Consider the following 16,965-nt stretch of genomic DNA (forward strand, 5'->3'; position numbering starts at 1 on the left):
CCAATGTGCTTCCCCTCTAAGGTAAGGCATTAAAAGTCCATTCTCTTGGCAACATTCTTAAGGAGTGACACTAACTGATAAAAATTTAGGCACTATAGAAGTATAGTGAGGCAGATTATTTAGACTGGATGATTTTTTTAAGGTTCCTAAAATTAGAGTAGCTTCCCTGGTAGCTCAGCTGGTAAAGAATCCACCTGCAATGCAGGAGATCCCAGTTTGATTCCTGGGTTGTGAAGATCCCTTGAGAAGGATAGGCTACCAACTCCAGTATTCCAGAGCTTCCCTGGTGGCTCAAATAGTAAAGAATCCACCTGCAATGTGAGAGACCTGGGTTTGATTCCTGGGTTTGGAAGATATCCTGGAGAAGGAAACATATATATATATATATATATATATATATATATATATATATATATATATATAGTCTATTTTGTCTAATACATACATATTTTTAAATTTATTAAGCTATGCAAGCCATGCTCTTTCTATCAGAAACTTTATAATATGTATATATTCAACTCATCAATACTTTTGCAAGTGAATATCATGCAAAAATTATTTTGCAACATGGTTTTGCTTGTAAAGATGCACTTTCATCTACCTTTATTTTGATTGACATTTGAAATTGAAAGCTAATGCTGGAAATTATTTATATATCATTGTAACTATTTTTAAATATATATATATATATATATAAAAACTTACATATAAATATAGCATGTGGACAGCTATCATTCTACCTTGCATAGGTTCTAAATATCATCCATGTTGAATGAATTAAATAGCTTCTGTCAGTAGCATTCAGAGGAAACTCTTGTGTTAAAAAAAAAATAGTTACAAGCAAAACCATGTTGCAAAATAATTTTTGCATGATATTCACTTGCAAAAGTATTGATGAGTTGAATATATACATGTTATAAAGTTTCTGATAGAAAGAGCATGGCTTGCATAGCTTAATAAATTTAAAAATATGTATGTATTAGACAAAATTAGATAACATGAGTTTAAAACTGAGAAACTGAGTGAAATAAAAATCTAAAGCCATATTGAAATTTATAATACATTTACATCAAGTATTTATAGAAACATATTTGTAGTCAAAATTCATTACAATGATTCTCTAGATTATGAGTAGAAAGGATTTCACACATTTTTCTTTCTTATGTCACACATTTATACCCTCAAGTCCAAAGGAAACTAAGGAGTAAATATTTTTTCAAGCTTAAATTGCTAATTCCAAAGAGAAAAAAAATTTAAAAGAAGATAAGTCTTATATATGCACATTTTAACCATATGCTTTTATTCTTGTGTAAGAGTTGAGATTTTATCTGGGGGAGACAAAGTATATACAAAATTATGATAAATTTGATGAATATTGTGATAATTTCCTATCAACAATACAAATAACATGTTTTGGAATTTCCAGAAATGAATCCAGGAAGGAGTCTTGGAGGAAGAAATTCACATCTGAACATCAGACTAGGAATAACTTATATATTGGTAAGAATTTGACACTTGGAGATGGAGGGAAATAGTGCAGAGATACATCAGTGAAATATGTTACTACTTCAGAAATATACGAATTGGCTTTGGTTTTGGGTAAATAAAAGTGAAAAGAGAAATATGGATGACAAGGAGAAATGTTTAATTTTATTAGGCCATTGGCTCATGATACCAAACCAATCATGGAGCATTTAATATTGTATTATGTCTGGAAAAAGAGAATATAATATGATATCTCTTTAATCAAAAGGGATTAAAGTGCTGTACTCAATTTGCCAGCATGTCTGGCAAAGTCAGCAGTGGCCACAGGACTGGAAAAGGTCAGCTTGCATTCCAATTAAAGGCAATGCCAAAGAATGTTCAAACTACTGTAAAATTGCTCTCATTTCACATGCTGGCAAGGTAATGTTCAAAATTCTTCAAGCTAGGCTTCAACTGTATGTAAACTGAGAATTTCCAGATAAACAAGCTAGATTTAGAAAAGGTAGAGGAACCAGAGATCAGATTGCCAACATCCATTGGATCATAGAGAAAGCATGGGAATTCCAAAGAAAAAAATCTACTTTTGCTTCATTGACTACACTAAATCTTTGTGGATTACAACAAACTGGAAAATTCTTGAAGAGATGGGAATACCAGACCATCTGACCTGCTGCCTGAGAAACTGGTATGCAGGTTAAGAAACAACAGTTAGAACTGGACATGGAACAACAGACAATGAAAAACTGGGAAAGGAGTACAACTAAGCTGTATATTGTCACCCTGCTTATTTCACTTCTATGCAGGGTACATCATGAAGAATCACAATTTTACCATGTAGTCGTTAAATCAAACATTTGGAAAACCCTATGAGTTCCCTGGGGCTAACACTTACTTCTGTTACTTACCATATGTGTATATGCCCTGGTTTAACTGGAACAATTCTGATGTACATACACAAAGTCAGATAAATAATTACTAGCTTCTTTTACTTCTCAAATAGTACTGGTTTGTATGACTTGCTCATCATAGGATTGGTTTAACTTCTTAAAGTTTCAGTTTACTTAGCTTAAATTAGGATAATTATCATAACTATAACATGACATTGTTGTGAACAGTAAATAATATAGTGCATTTACAGCACTTAATTCATTACCTTGCACAAAGCAAACCATCAATAACTTCTCAGTTCAGTTCGGTTGCTCAGTCATGTCCAACTCTTTGTGACCCCATGGGCTGCAGCACTCCAGGCTTCCTTGTTCATCACCAGCTCTCAGAGTTTACTCAAACTCATTTCCATCGAGTCAGTGATTCCATCCAACCATATCATCCTCTGTCATCCCCTTCTCCTTCTGCCTTCAATCTTTCCCAGCATCAGTGTCTTTTCAAATGAGTCTGTTCTTCACATCTGGTGGCCAAAGTGCTGGAGTTTTAGCTTTAGAATCAGTCCTTCCAATGAATACTCAGGACTGATTTCCTTTAGGATTGAATCTCCTTGCAGTCCAAAGGACTCTCGAGAGTCTTCTGCCAAATCACAGCTCAAAAGCATCAATTCTTCGGAACTCAGATATCTTTATACTCCAACTCACACATCCATACATGACTACTGTACAAACCATAGCTTTGACTTGAAAGACCTTTGTTGGTAAAGTAATGGCTCTGCTTCTTAATATGCTGTCTAGGTTGGTCATACCTTTCCTGCAAGGAGCAAGCATCTTCGAATTTCATGGCTGCAGTCAACATCAGCAATGATTTCAGTTCAGTTCAGTCGCTCAGTCGTGTCTGACTCTTTGCAACCCCATGAACCGCAGCACGCCAGGCCTCCATGTCCATCACCAACTCCCAGAGTACACCCAACCCATGTCCATTGAGTCGGTGATGCCATCCAACCATCTTATCCTCTGTCCTCCCCTTCTCCTCCTGCCCTCAATCTTTCCCAGCATCAGGGTCTTTTCCAATGAGTCAACTCTTCCCATGAGGTGGCCAAAGTATTGGAGTTTCAGCTTTAGCATCAGTCCTTCCAATGATCACCCAGGACTGATCTCCTTTAGGATGGACTGGCTGGATCTCCTTGCAGTCCAAGGGACTCTCAAGAGTCTTCTCCAACACCACCGTTCAAAAGCATCAATTCTTCAGCACTCAGCTTTCTTTATAGTCCAACTCTCGCATCAATACATAAGCCCCCCAAAATAAAGTTTCTATTGTTTCTCCATCCATTTGCCAAAAAGTGATGGGACCAGATGCCATGATCTTAGTTTTCTGAATGTTGAGTTTTAAGCCAACTTTGTCAGTCTCCTCTTTCACTTTCATCAAGAGGCTCTTTAGTTCTTTTCTTTCTGCCATAAGGGTGGTATCATCTGCATATCTGAGGTTATTGATATTTCTCCCTGAAGTCTTGATTCCAGCTTGTGCTTTATCCAGACAAGCATTTCTCATGATCTACTCTGCATATAAATTAAATAAGCAGGGTGGCAATATGCACCTTTGATGTACTCAGAACCAGTCTGTGGTTCCATGTCGAGACTAACTGTTGCTTCTTGACCTGCATGCAGATTTCTCAGGTGGCAGGTCAGGTGTTTTGGTATTCCATCTCTTTAAGAATTTTCCACAGTTTGTTGTGATCCACATAGTCAAAGGCTTTGGCGTATTCAGTAAAATAGAAGTAAATGTTTTTCTGGAACTCTCTTAATTTTTTGATGATCCACTGGTATTAGCAATTTGATCTCTGATTCCCCTGCCTTTTCTAAATCCAGCTTGAACATCTGGAGGTTCCAGGGTTCACGTAATGTTGAAGCCTGACTTGGAGAATTTTTAAACATTACTTTGCTAGTGTGCAAGATGAGTGTAATCATGCAGCAGTTTGAACATGCTTAGGTATTGCCTTTCTTTGGGATTGGAATGAAAACTAACCTTTTCCAGTCCTGTGGCCACTGCTGCATTTTCTAGATTTGTTGGCATATTGAGTGAGGCACTTTCACAACATCATCTTTTAGGATTTGAAATAGCTCAACTGGAATTCCATCACCTCCACTAGTTTTGTTAATAGCGATGTTTCTTAAGGCCCACTTGACTTCACATTCCAGGATGTCTGGCTCTAGGTGAGTGATCACACCATTGTGTTTATCTGGGTCATGAAGATATTTGTTGTATAGTTTTTCTGTGTATTGTTGCCACCTCTTCCTAATATCTTCTGCTTCTGTCAGGTCTATACCATCTCTGCTTTATTGTGCTCATCGTTGCATGAAATTTTCCCTTGGTATCTCTTATTTTCTTGAAGAGATCTCTAGTCTTTCCCATTCTATTGTTTTCCTCTATTTCTTTGCATTGATCACTGAGGAAGGGTTTCTTATCTCTCCTTGCTTTCTTTGCAAGTCTTCATTCAAATGGGTATATCGTTCCTTTTCTCCTTTGCCTTTAGCTTCTATACATTTGTCAGCTATTTGTATGGCCTCCTCAGACAATAATTTTGCCTTTTTGTACTTCTTTCTCTAGGGAATGTTCTTGGTCACTGCCTCCCGTACAATATCATGAACCTCCATCCATAGTGCTTCAGGCACTCTATCAGATCTAATCCCTTAAATCTGTTTGTCACTTCCACTGTGTAATCGTAAGGGATTTGATTTAGGTCATACCTGAATGGTCTAGTTGTTTCCCCTACTTTCTTCCATTTAAGTCTGAATTTGGCAATAAGGAGTTGATAATCTGAGCCACAGTCAGCTCCTGGTCTTGTTTTTGCTGACTGTATAGAACGTTTCCATCTTTGGCTGCAAAGAACGTAATCAATCTGATTTCAGTATTGACCATCTGGTGATGTCCCTGTGTAGTCTTCTCTTGTGTTGTTGGAAGAGGATGTTTGCTATGACCAGTGCATTCTCTTGGCAAAACTCTATTAGCCTTGCCCTGCTTCATTTTGTACTCCAAGGCCAAATTTTCCTGTTATTCCAGGTATCTCTTGATTTCCTACTTTTGCATCCAGTCCCATATAATGAAAAGGACATCTTTTGGGGGTGTTAGTTCTAGAAGGTCTTGTAGATCTTCATAGAACCTTCAACTTCAGCTTCTTCAGCAGTACTTGTCAGGGCCTAGACTTGGATAATGTGATGTTGAATGGTTTGCCTTGGAAACAAACAGATGCTAGTTATTTTAATTTAATCATTACTAAAAATAATACCAAATATTCAGTTGATTCAGTTAGAATGACAATTATCTTGATGATTTATAAACATAATTTTTAAGAATATTGACATATATATATATATATATACACACACACACACACATAAGCCAGTAGTTGTAAAATGTTCTTTTTCTCTCTTTCCTCTCTCATTCTCATGCATGTGCACACTCACACATACACAAAATCTGTGAGAAATTATCTTCTAGTGACTTTATGGATTGAATATTATTCTAATAAATAGTAAGATTCATTCTTACCTTACAGTTGATTGCTTAAATATATGTAGCTCTGCAAAATAATATAATTCATGAAATAGAAACAAGTGATCAAATTACAGTGATGCAAGATTTCTAATATGTTTCCTCAAATACAAAATAAACTCTTCAATAAAAGCAACGTATAGCCTGTAGTGATTTTTAAAGGTATTTAATGAGACTCTTTGGCTTTTTCATAAATGATATCATACAAAGATTTCCTAAACCCAAACTCATAAAAATGTTAGCTTTAGCATGATGCTTTATATGTTCCAGTACAAAGATAACTTTTGGATTTGTGAAGACAGTAATACATATCCAGTCAGGAATATCAGCTAATAAAAATGTTAATATAAAGTAATATACAAAATTTGAAAATTTTTACAGAAAAATATCTGAGCATTATATTAATGTTCCAATTCTATTTGTTTTGAGTTGCTGTTCTAATTAAATTTAACATTTTCTTACAAAGCCTCAGAATATTCAAGAACATTCTGACCTCTCCAGAAGCTAGAATCCATGCCAGGTACAATACTTCTGCTTCTTCACAGTTTCATTAGAATTTTAGTATTTCTGAAGAAGATTCAGATAATATTCTCAACAGATGTTGGACAAAATTATTTTTATAGAGTTCATTCCATTGACATTACTCTTATGAGACTTCCAAAACACAGAAGATAAGTCAGTGTTCCTTTTTTAGGAGCTTGCAAATGTCATGACCAAAACATAAAATGAAGTGCCTCCTAATTTGAAACATCCCTAGTCTCATGTGTAGCAGTCAGCTCAGGTCTTTTAGGTGAAGTTAGATAGCAGTTTCACTGGATAGTGTTATAGGCATGCCACCAGTGAGAGCATACATGAAAGTATGTACCTTGAGTCTAAGGAGTTGGGCAGGAGAATTTTAGTTTCCTCTTCTCCAACTTGCCAAAGCTGCTGGAAAAAAAAAGTGAGTCTTGCAGAAATGAACCAGAGATAGCTCTAGAGATAGTACAAAGAAGACAGGTTACAAAAGAGAAGTGCAAAATAAAGTTTCCCTTTATTTGAGATGTTTTGGGGATACGGAAAAAAATGTTAAAATGTGGACCCAGCAGGATTAGCCATTCTTCCTCCTTCTTTTTCATTATTCCTCTCTCCAGAGGCGAATCCATTTCCTTGCCTTTCCCTTCTAGAGGCTGCCTGCATTTCTTGGAACGTGGCTACTTCCTCTAACTCAAAGCTACTGAGGACCAAGGCTAAGATTTTCTGACATCATATGGCTCTGATGCTGAGCCTCTGCCTCCTTCTTCTACTTTTAAAGGACCCTTGCCAATATATGATGGCAACCTGAATAATTCAGGATACTATCCTTTTTCTAAAGTTATCTGATTTAAATTTTTGATTCCATTGCCATCCTTAATACTTCATTACCATGTAACATAACATATACAAAGGTTTCTGGGATAAGGACCTAGACACAATATGGGATCCATTATTTTGCCTAGCATCAGTTCAGTTCAGTTCAGTTGGTCAATCGTGTCCGACTATTTGCGACCCCATGGACTGCAGCACGCCAGACCTCCCTGTCCATCATCAACTCTTGGAGTTTACTCAAATTCATGTCCATTGAGTCAGTCATGCCATCCAACCATCTCATCTTCTGTCATCCTCTTCTTCTCCTGCCTTCAATCTTTCCCAGCATCAGAGACTTTTCAAAAGAGTCAGTTCTTCACATCAGGTGGCCAAAGTATGGGAGTTTCAACTTCAACATCAGTCTTTCCAATGAACACTCAGGACTGATCTCCTTTAGGATGGACTGGTTGGATCTCCTTGCAGTCCAACGGGACTCTCAAGAGTCTTCTCCAACACCACAGTTCAAAAGCATCAATTCTTCGGCGCTCAGCTTTCTTCACAGTCCAACTCTCACATCTATACATGATTACTGGAAAAACCATAACTTTGACTAAACAGATCTTTTTTGGCAAATATGTTTCTGCTTTTTAATGTGCTTTCTAGGTTGGTAATTGCTTTTCTTCCAAGGAGCAAGAGTACAGTCACCATGTGCAGTGATTTTGGAGACCCCCAAAATAAAATCTTTCACAGTTTCCATTGTTTCCCCATCTATTTGCCATGAAGTGATGGGATCAGATGCCATGATCTTAGTTTTCTGAATGTTGAGTTTTAAGTCAGTTTTTTTCACTCTCCTCTTTCACTTTCATCAATAGACTCTTTAGTTCTTCTTCCCTTTCTGCCATTAGGGTGGTGTCACCTGCATATCTGAGGTTATTGATATTTCTCTTGGCAATCTTGATTCCAGCTTGTGCTTCTTCCAGCCCAGTACTTCTCATGATGTACTCTGCATAGAAGTTAAATAATCAGGGTGACAATATACAGCCTTGATATACTCCTTTTCCTATCTGGAATCAGTCTGTTGTTCCATGTCCAGTTCTAACTGTTGCTTCTTGACCTGCATATAGATTTCTCAGGAGGCAGGTAAAGTGGTCTGATATTTCCATCTCTTTAAGAATTTTCCAGTTTGTTGTGATCCACACAAAGTCTTTAGCATAGTCAGTGAAGCAGAAATAGATGCATTTCTTGAATTCTCTTGCCTTTTTTATGATCCAGCAGATGTTGACAATTTGATCTCTGGTTCCTCTGCCTTTTCTAAATCCAGTTTGAACATGTGGATGTTCTCTGTTCACATTCTGTTGAAGCCTAGCTTGAAGAATTTTGAGCATTATTTTGCTAGCATGTGAGATGAGTACAATTGTGTGATAGTTTGAACATTCTTTGGCATTGCCTTTCTTTGGAATTGGAATGAAAACTGACCTTTTCCAGTCCTGTGGCCACTGCTGATTTTTCTGTTTGCTGGCATATTAAGTTCAGCACTTTCACAGCATCACCATTTAATATTTGAAATAGCTCATCTGGAATTCCATCACCTCCACTAGCTTTGTTCATAGTGATACTTCCTAAGGCCCACTTAACTTCGTATTCTAGAATCGTATTCACAATCTAGAATGTCTGGCTCTAGGTGAGTGATCACACCATTGTCTTTATCTGGGTCATGATGATCTTTTTTGTATAGTTATGTGTATTGTTGCCACCTCTTCTTAATATCTTCTGCTCCTGTGGTCTATGATTAGGGAAATTGTTTAGAGGAAGATGCAAGTTCAGGAGGAACTGGGTTTCTGTCAGTCAAGCAAAATTGGGACTGTAAAAGAGGAACTTCTATCTTCTAAAAGGCAGAGTAAAATTGGGAAAATGGAAAAAGTGAAATCACAGTTATTACGTTCAGTTCAGTTCAGTCACTTAGTCATGTCCAACTCTTTGTGACCCCATGGACTTCAGCAGGTCAGGCTTCCCTGTCCATCACCAACTTCCGAAGCTTCCTCAAACTCAAGTCCATAGAGTTAGTGATAGCATCCAATCATCTCATCTTCTGTCGTCTCCTTCTCCAGCTGCCTTCTATCTTTCTCAGCATGAGATCTTTTCCAATGAGTCAGTTATTCGCATCAGGTGGGCAAAGTATTGCAGATTCAGCTTTAGCATCGGTCCTACCAATGAATATTCAGAACTGGTTTTATTTAGGATTCACTGGTTTGATCTCCTTGCAGTCAAAGGAACTGGTATGATCCCCTTGAAGTCCAAACATTAAAGTGAGTACCAAAGTCAACACAATTCTACCTGCATACAGTGACCTCTGCAGCCTGATTGCTGAGTAGAAGTTAAATAACTTCCTCCAGCTTAAGTTAAATATCTTTGAGATACCGAAGTTAAATGTGCAGCTAATTTCAGGAGTTTGAGTGGTAGATTAGGAATATTTAAATGAGGAAGTCTTCTAGAAATAAAAGACAGAAACTAGTATCTTAATAATTTCACATTAGGCATCAATTCAGTTCAGTTCAGCTGCTCAGTCGTGTCCGACTGTTTGTGACCCCATGAATCGCAGCACGCCAGGCCTCACTGTCCATCACCAACTCCCGGAGTTCACACAGACTCACATCCATTGAGTCAGTGATACCATCCAGCCATCTCATCCTCTGTCGTCCCCTTCTCCTCCTGCCGCCAATCCCTCCCAACATCAGAGTCTTTTCCAATGAGTCAATTCCTCTCATGAGGTGGCCAAAGTACTGGAGTTTCAGCTTTAGCATCATTCCTTCCAAAGAAATCCCAGGGATGATCTCCTTCAGAATGGACTGAGTGGATCTCCTTGCAGTCTAAGGGACTCTCAAGAGTCTTCTCCAACACCAGAGTTCAAAAATATCAATGCTTCAGTGCTCAGCCTTCTTCACAGTCCAACTCTCACATCCATACATAACCACAGGAAAAACCATAGCCTTGACTAGACGGAACTTTGATGGCAAAGTAATGTCTCTGCTTTTCAATATGCTATCTAGGTTGGTCATAACTTTGCTTCCAAGGAGTAAGCGTCTTTAATTTCATGGCTGCAGTCACCATCTGCAGTGATTTTGGAGCCCAGAAAAATAAAGTCTGACACTGTTTCCACTGTTTCCCTATCTATTTCCCATGAAGTGATGGGACTGGATGCCATGATCTTCGTTGTCTGAATGCTGAGCTTTAGGCCAACTTTTTCACTCTCCACTTTCACTTTCATCAAGAGGCTTTTTAGTTCCTCCTCACTTTCTGCCATAAGGGGGGTGTCATCTGCATATATGAGGTTATTGATATTTCTCCCAACAATCTTGATTCCAGCTTGTGCTTCTTCTAGCCCAGCGTTTCTCATTATGTACTCTGCATATAAGTTAAATAAGCAGGGTGACAATATACAGCCTTGACGTACTCCTTTTCCTATTTGGAACCAGTCTGTTGTTCCATGTCCAGTTCTAACTGTTGCTTCCTGACCTGCATACAGATTTCTCAAGAGGCGAATCAGGTGGTCTGGTATTCCCATCTCTTTCAGAATTTCCCACAGTTTATTGTGATCCATACAGTCAAAGGCTTTGGCATAGTCAATAAAGCAGACATAGATGTTTTTCGGGAACTTTCTTGCTTTTTTGATGATCCAGTGGATGTTGGCAATTTGATCTCTGGTTCCTCTGTCTCTTCTAAAACCAGCTTGAACATAAGGAAGTTCACAGTTCACATATTGCTGAAGCCTGGCTTGGAGAATTTTGAGCATTACTTTACTAGCGTATGAGATGAGTGCAATTGTGCAGTAGTTTGAGCGCTCTTTGGCATTGCCTTTCTTTGGGATTGGAATGAAAACTGACCTTTTCCAGTCCTGTGGCCACTGCTGAGTTTTCCAAATTTGCTGATATATTGAGTGCAGCACTTTCACAGAATCATCTTTCAGGATTTGAAATAGCTCAACTGGAATTCCATCACCTCCAATAGATTTGTTTGTAGTGATGCTTTCTAAGGCCCACTTGACTTCACATTACAGGTCTGACTCTAGTTCAGTGATCACACCATCATGATTATCTGGGATGTGAAGATCTTTGTTATACAGTTCTTCTGGGTATTCTTGCCATCTCTTCTTAATATCTACTGCTTCTGTTAGGTCCATACCATTTCTGTCCATTATCGAACCCATCTTTGCATGAAATGTTCCCGTGGTATCTCTAATTTTCTTGAAGAGATCCCTAGCCTTTTCCATTCTGTTGTTTTCCTCTATTTCTTTGCATTGATTGCTGATGAAGGCTTTCTTATTTCTTCTTGCTATTCTTTGGAACTCTGCATTCAGATGCTTGTACCTTTCCTTTTCTCCTTTGCTTTTCGCTTCTCTTCTTTTCACAGCTATTTGTAAGGCCTCCCCAGTCAGCCATTTTGCTTTTTTGCATTTCTTTTCCATGGGGACGGTCTTGATCCCTGTTTCCTGTACAATGTCACGAACCTCAGTCCATAGTTCATCAGGCACTCTATCAGATCTAGACCCTTAAATCTATTTCCCACTTCCACCGTATAATCATAACGGATTTGATTTAGGTCATACCTGAATGGTCTAGTGGTTTTCCCTACTTTCTTCAATTTAAGTCTGAATTTGACAATAAGGAGTTCATGGTCTGAGCCACAGTCAGCTCCTGGTCTTGTTTTCACTGACTGTATAGAGCTTCTCCATCTTTGGCTGCAAAGAATATAATCAATCTGATATCGGTGTTGACCATCTGGTGATGTCCATGTGTAGAGTCTTCTCTTGTGTTGTTGGAAGAGGGTGTTTGCTATGACCAGTGCATTTTCTTGGCAAAACTCTATTAGTCTTTGCCCTGCTTCATTCCGTATTCCAAGGCCAAATTTGCCTGTTTCTCCAGGTGTTTCTTGACTCCCTACTTTTGCATTCCAGTCCCTTATAATGAAAAGGACATATTTTTGGGTGTTAGTTCTAAAAGGTCTTGTAGGTCTTCATAGAACCGTTCAATTTCAGCTTCTTCAGCCTTACTGGTTGGGGCATAGACTTGGATTACTGTGATATTGAATGGTTTGCCTTGGAAACGAACAGAGATCATTCTGTCATTTTGAGATTGCATCCAAGTACTGCATTTTGGACTCTTTTGTTGACCATGATGGCTACTCCATTTCTTCTGAGGGATTCCTGCCCACAGCAGTAGATATAATGGTCATCTGAGTTAATTCACCCATTCCAGTCCATTTTAGTGCTGATTCCTAGAATGTCGACATTCACTCTTGCCATCTCTTGTTTGACCACTTTCAGTTTGCCTTGATTCATGGACCTGACATTCCAGGTTCCTATGCAATATTGGTCTTTACAGCATCGGACCTTGCTTCTATCACCAGTCACATCCACAACTGGGTATTGTCTTTGCTTTGGCTTTATCCCTTCATTCTTTCTGGAGTTATTTCTCCACTGATCTCCAGTAGCATATTGGGCACCTACTGACCTGGGGAGTTCCTCTTTCAGTATCCTATCATTTTGCCTTTTCATACTGTTCATGGGGTTCTCAAGGCAAGAATACTGAAGTGGTTTGCCATTCCCTTCTCCAGTGGACCACATTCTGTCAGATCTCTCCACCATGACCCGCCCATCTTGCATTGCCCCATGGGCATGGCTTAGTTTCATTGAGTTAAACAAGGCTGTGGTCCTAGTATGATTAGATTGACTCGTTTTCTGTAAGTATGATTTCAGTGTGTCTGCCCTCTGATGCCCTCTTGCAACACCAATCGTCTTACTTGGGTTTCTCTTTCCTTGTGCGTGGGGTATCTCTTCACGGCTGCTCCAGCAAAGCGCCCTTCCTGACCTTCAATGTGGATAGCTCCTCTAGGCCCTCCTGCACCCCCGCAGCCACAGCTCCTTGGACATCGGGTTGCTCCTCCTGGCCGCCGCCCCTGGCCTCGGGCTTGGGGCGTGTGGTAGCTCCTCCCAGCCGCCCCCCCTGCCCTCGGGCTTGGGGCATGGGGTAGCTCCTCCCAGCCGCTGCCCCTGACCTCGGATGCGGGGTGGGCATAATATACCTTATATTATTATTATAATGTTTACATACTTTGTTTACCAATGATAACTTTCAAAGCAGTAACCAACTCTTTTTCATCTTAATTCTCTCTTACAATGTCAGGACAATAATTATTCACATGAAATAGATACTGTAATAGTCTAAGTTGTCCACACACTTTATTTATTTACCCTCTGCAATCACATTTTTGTTTGCTCTTTTTCCATGTCAGGTGGTTTATAAATACATATTCACCTCACTTTTAACCACAAGTTTCTGAAGATAGTTATCTCTAAATATAAGAATTTCAGGACAGAAAGGTGAGGTGATAGAAAACTTGTAAAGCCATTACGGTATTTGATGATAGAATTTTCAGTATTTACTTACTCATGATTATCAGGTCATTTCTTATTTTAGCTGTTCCTAAAGTTTATTGTCCGTTAACTAAATTTTTCAAATTTGAAAAATCATACATTTACTGTGGAGTAACAGGCAAATTTGGCCTTGGAATACAGAATGAAGCAGGGCAAAAACTAATAGAGTTTTGCCAAGAAAATGCACTGGTCATAGCAAACACCCTCTTCCAACAACACAAGAGAAGACTCTACACATGGACATCACCAGATGGTCAACACCGAAATCAGATTGATTATATTCTTTGCAGCCAAAGATGGAAAAGCTCTATAGAGTCAGCAAAAACAAGACCAGGAGCTGACTGTGGCTCAGACCATGAACTTCATATTGCCAAATTCTGACTTAAATTGAAGAAAGTAGGGAAAACCACTAGACCATTCAGATATGACCTAAATCAAACCCCTTATGATTATACAGTGGAAGTGAGAAATAGATTTAAGGGCCTAGATCTGATAGATAGAGTGCCTGATGAACTATGGACTGAGGTTCTTGACATTGTACAGGAGACAGGGATCAGGACCATCCCCATGGAAAAGAAATGCAAAAAAGCAAAATGGCTGACTGGGGAGGCCTTACAAATAGCTGTGAAAAGAAGAGAAGCGAAAAGCAAAGGAGAAAAGGAAAGGTACAAGCATCTGAATGCAGAGTTCCAAAGAATAGCAAGAAGAAATAAGAAAGCCTTCGTCAGCAAGCAATGCAAAGAAATAGAGGAAAACAACAGAATGGGAAAGACTAGAGATCTCTTCAAGAAAATTAGAGATACCAAGGGAATATTTCATGCAAAGATGGGTTCGATAATGGACAGAAATGGTATGGACCTAACAAAAGCAGTAGATATTAAGAAGAGATGGCAGGAATACACAGAAGACTGTACAAAAAAGATCTTCATGACCCAGATAATCACGATGGTGTGATCACTCACCTAGAGCCAGATATCCTGGAATGTGAAGTCAAGTGGGCCTTAGAAAGCATCACTATGAACAAAGCTATTGGAGGTGATGGAATTCCAGTTGAGCTATTTCAAATCCTGAAAGATAATGCTGTGAAAGTGCTGCACTCAATATGTCAGCAAATTTGGAAAACTCAGCAGTGGCCACAGGACTGGAAAAGGTCAGTTTTCATTTCAATCCCAAAGAAAAGCAATGCCAAAGAATGCCGAAACTACTGCACAATTGCACTCATCTCATACGCTGGTAAAGTAATGCTCAAAACTTCCAAGCCAGGCTTCAGCAATATATAAACCGTGAACTTCCAGATGGTCAAGCTGGTTTTAGAAAAGGCAGAGGAATCAGAGATCAAATTGTCAACATCCACTAGATAACGGAAAAAGCAAGAAAGTTCCAGAAAAACATCTATGTCTGCTTTACTGACTATGCCAAAGCCTTTGACTGTGTGGATCACAATAAACTGTGGAAAATTCTGAAAGAGATAGGAATACCAGACCACCTGACCTGCCTCTTGAGAAATTTGTATGCAGGTCAGGAAGTAACAGGTAGAACTGAACATGGAACAACAGACTGATTCCAGATAGGAAAAGGAGTATGTCAAGGCTGTATATTGTCATCCTGCTTATTTAACTTCTATGCAGAGTACATCATGAGAAGTACTGGGCTGGAAGAAGCACAAGCTGGAATCAAGATTGCTGGGAGAAATATCAATCACCTCAGATATGCAGATGACACCCCCCTTATGGCAGAAAGTGAAGAGGAACTAAAGTGCCCCTTGATAAAAGTGAAAGAGGAGAGTGAGAAAGTTGGCTTAAAACTCAACATTCAGAGAAAACGAAGATCATGGCACCTGGTCCGATCACTTCATGGGAAATAGATGGGGAAACAGTGGAAACAGTGTCAGACTTTATTTTTTGGGGCTCCAAAATCACTGTAGATGGTTTCTGCAGCAATGAAATTACAAGACACTTACTCCTTGGAAGAAAAGTTATGACCAACCTAGATAGCATATTCAAAAACAGAGACATTACTTTGCCAACAAAGGTCCATCTAGTCAAGGCTATGGTTTTTCCTGTGGTCATGCATGGATGTGAGAGTTGGACTGTGAAGAAAGCTGAGCACTGAGGAATCAATGCTTTGAACTGTGGTGTTGGAGAAGACTCTTGAGAGTCCCTTAGACTGCACGCACATCCAACCAGTCCATTCTGAAGGAGATCAGCCCTGAGATTTCTTTGGAAGGACTGATATGAAGCTGAAACTCCAGTACTTTGGCCACCTCATGCGAAGAGTTGACTCATTGGAAAAGACTCTGATGCTGGGAGGGATTGGGGGCAGGAGGAGAAGGGGACGACAGAGGATGAGATGGCTGGATGGGGTCACTGACTCAATGGACGTGAGTCTGAGTGAACTCCGGGAGTTGCTGAGGGACAGGGAGGCCTGGCGTGCTGCGATTCATGGGATCTCAAAGAGTCGGACATGAATGAGTGACTGAACTGAACTTTCTAGTCCTCTGTTAGTTGCTTATTTTTAGTCCTCTGGAAGCAATTTATTATTATTTCTTTTCCTTACTTAATTTTGTATATTTGATTGTCATTGTACCTTTTATCTTTCTTAAACAAAATTTTACTTGTTTTACAGGACTTTTTCTGTCACAGTACATTTTGATATACATTAAGTGCTTATTTTTTATTCAGATATAATTGACATATAACATTGTATTAGTTTTGGTGTACAATATAATGATTTGATGTGTATATACTGTATATACAGTATGTATATACTGTGAAATGATTATCACATTAAATTTAGGTAACTTACATCACCACCCATAATGACAGATATTTTTTCTTGTGATGAAAATTTTTTAAAAATCTACTTTCTTAGTATATTGAATATTTTAACCTGTATCAACTTAAGTTAAATTAGTTAACTATTTCCCTTTGCACTGATCTCTATAATGTCCTGAGCGTTTTATCCATTCTGTTTCCAAGACAGATAGATAGATAGGTAGATAGATGGCTAACTAGATGGCTATAGATTCATTTATTTTATAATGTAAAAATATAAAACAATATTTGTGCATATGGATGCCCCAATCTCTGCTCTCCAGGGATTAATAGTTTAAGTAATACTGGAGAGCACACAGATAAAGAACATTTACATAAAAAAGAAAAGTACCTGATGAAACAAAGTTACATTACATTTGAAAAATAAAAGCTTTTCTTTTTTTGTTTACCACAGATCACTTTTTGCCTCAGGATATTCGATCATCATCATCTTCTAATGTACCACAATTATTCCTTTTT

The sequence above is a fragment of the Bos mutus genome, chromosome 1 (assembly GCF_027580195.1).
Source record: "Bos mutus isolate GX-2022 chromosome 1, NWIPB_WYAK_1.1, whole genome shotgun sequence".
Lineage (NCBI taxonomy): Eukaryota > Metazoa > Chordata > Mammalia > Artiodactyla > Bovidae > Bos > Bos mutus.